At 23.2% G+C, this 2,577-nt stretch overlaps 1 long non-coding RNA gene across 3 annotated transcripts; it reads right to left on the bottom strand.

Moving 5' to 3' along the window:
- Window positions 1-274: 274 nt before the first annotated feature.
- On the bottom strand, window positions 275-1,026 carry LOC111615896. Of its 3 annotated transcripts, none has more exons than XR_002755154.1 (4): window positions 847-1,026; window positions 666-763; window positions 498-573; window positions 275-416 (listed from the first exon to the last, which is right to left on the bottom strand). It is a non-coding gene; the product is annotated as an uncharacterized LOC111615896 (long non-coding RNA). The 3 variants fall into 3 exon arrangements; XR_002755155.1 differs by having other exon boundaries at window positions 666-758; XR_002755153.1 differs by having other exon boundaries at window positions 666-1,026.
- Window positions 1,027-2,577: the final 1,551 nt, after the last annotated feature.

The following is a 2,577-nucleotide window of genomic DNA, read 5'->3' as shown; positions in this document are numbered from 1 at the left end:
TCTTTGTTTAAAGTTTAATTACATTAATTAAAAATAACTAATATATATATGTATTTGATTTATTTTTCTTTAAATTAAATTTATTAAAGAGTAAATATTGAAGTTTATAATATAAAAATTTATAATAAGTGTAGAACTTATTATAAAATCTAAATTATTTATAACGAAATTTATTAATTTAAATATATAATAAAAATTGAAAAATGTTCAACATTTATAGCAAAGTTACATTTAGAAAATGAATGTTTTTTTTTTAAGTTAAAAAAATGAATTTTCGGAATTTAAGATATTTTTGGCTTGGAGAAATGCAATAAAGTACGACTCATCATAATTTGTTTCAGTTAAAAGTTAAACTATTTTGTCCATTTATAAAAATCTGATAAAGTGTCTTCTCATTTATTGTTCTTCTTTCTTATCTTTGAAATAATAATTCACTTTTTTTAAAGGAAAATACAATTAAATAAATATCTTTTAGTGACTTTAAAAAAAAAATTTACTTATCGAAAGAAACAATAATTGGATATTCACTCTGACTTATAAAAATAGATTTCCAAGGAAAAGTTGGTTATCATTCTAATTATTAGAAGTAAATATATATATTATACATAAATTAAAATTTTAATTATAATTCTCAGAAAACAAAATATATATTTTTCATTACATACACTTTAGAAGTGTAACGAGCATTAGAATTTTTTCCTCTTGAACATCATACTTTTCCTGTTGGCAACAGATTCATGCGAGTCTTCTATGTAACTCTGTTCTGGGAAAAAATTTTGAATTAAAATAATATGTTTTTCAGTGTATACCTGAAGTTCATGAATAGTTAATCTGGTGAAGACTGACTGAGGTATAAGAAACATCCTAACTTTAAGCACTGAAATACTGTATATTGAAAAATACGATTTTATTCGATGTGATATAATATATACTATAAATGAATACAAAAATGTTTATAAATATATATTTTATATACAGTCAAACCTCTTATAATGGCCATTTCCCACAATGGCTGCAAACAATGGCCATTTCTTATAGTTACGTCAGTGGCCATTGTTCAGAAGTTTTACTGTAGCGATAAGAATGAATAAATAAATAGTATGAATGCAAATTTAAAATTAAAAATAACTAATAGGAGTAAATAATGATTACATTTGGTTTTTCCACATGTGTAACATCTAAACAGGGGTCAATTTCCTATAGAAATTCTCTACAGTTGGCAGGTCTCAAGTGTTGCTTTGCCTTATTCAATCAATCCAACATTTACAAGAGCAAATTAAATCAAAATATTTAGAGGAGAATAGAAGTAATACACTTTAAAGATTTAAAACTTAATATAAATTCAATCGATTTTATTTAATTATACGAATTATTAATACAATACAAAAACGTTGTATGCAATTTTTATAATGTAAAAGAGAAGAATACATAATGAGTAATTACATTAAATAATTTGCATATAAACGATACCCATAAATTTCGATTATAAAATTGTAATCGATATATCAATTTCCGTGCAGAATACTGCAAAAGATTTAATATGTAGATAATAATTGATTTCTGATATTAGTCATTTACTGATGCAATAACATTTAAATTGAAAATCGCTAAGAATTCGGTATTGTAATGTAAACATTAATATGAAATTTTATTGAGTTTTTACATTTTAAATTTAAATTATTTTTAAAAGATTTATTTTTTTATATAAAAAAGCAAATAAATATTATTTTTGTTATTTTTTTAAAGTTATTTAAAATTTATAATCATATTTTCCACAATTAAAATCAATTATGTAAGTAAGAGTAATTCTCGTGAGTTTTTATCCTTGTAAAACAAAAAGATTATTAATTATACATGAAATTTTATTATATATATATTTTTAAAATGAATATAAAAAGTTTTAAGCATCGTTATAACGTAAATTCTAGTGTGATTATTGATGACACAGCGGGATCAATCACGAGAAAATCTCGCTTGAAATGCTGATTGTGGTATTTGTCACAGAAGAACGAATAGGAATACAATCTGAATATAAATCTGATAAAAATAGGCATTTATTCACAAATAACGAGTCAAAACAGAATAGAAAAAAGCATCAAACCAATTACAAATAAGTCCACTACTGAAAATGACGTTTGGCTTTCGGTAAGCAGCAGTCGTGCAGTGAACATTGAACAGTTGAAGTCTCGGATGCATGGCGAAGTAAGTAACAATAGTAACAAACGTAACAAAAACATGTTGTAGAAGAAAGACAACTATTAAAATCTGTGTGTAAAATACATAAAAGAAGAAGAATTTAAACTGAAATTACAATCTGAGTGTAATTAACTTTATATAATTAAAATAATGCACTAAATAGTTCTTATTTGTTTTGCTTCTAATCTTTTGATCATGCACTTTTGGCATTCATTTTCTTGCATTTTGCAGGGAAATTGCAATTTTTTTATTTATAGTAAAATTATAATGTTCCCTAATATCTAAGATTATAGAGAAATTATAATTTATCCTAATATTTAAGATGAATAAAGTAAAATAGTGTGTGTCTTTTTTTTCTATTATTAGAATTGGAAAAATGAA

Source organism: Centruroides sculpturatus, unplaced genomic scaffold, assembly GCF_000671375.1.
Source record: "Centruroides sculpturatus isolate CEXI.00-Female unplaced genomic scaffold, Cexi_2.0 scaffold2802, whole genome shotgun sequence".
Taxonomy (NCBI): Eukaryota; Metazoa; Arthropoda; class Arachnida; order Scorpiones; family Buthidae; genus Centruroides; species Centruroides sculpturatus.
Note: the sequence above shows the minus strand (reverse complement) of the source record. Positions and strands in the feature narration are given on the sequence as shown.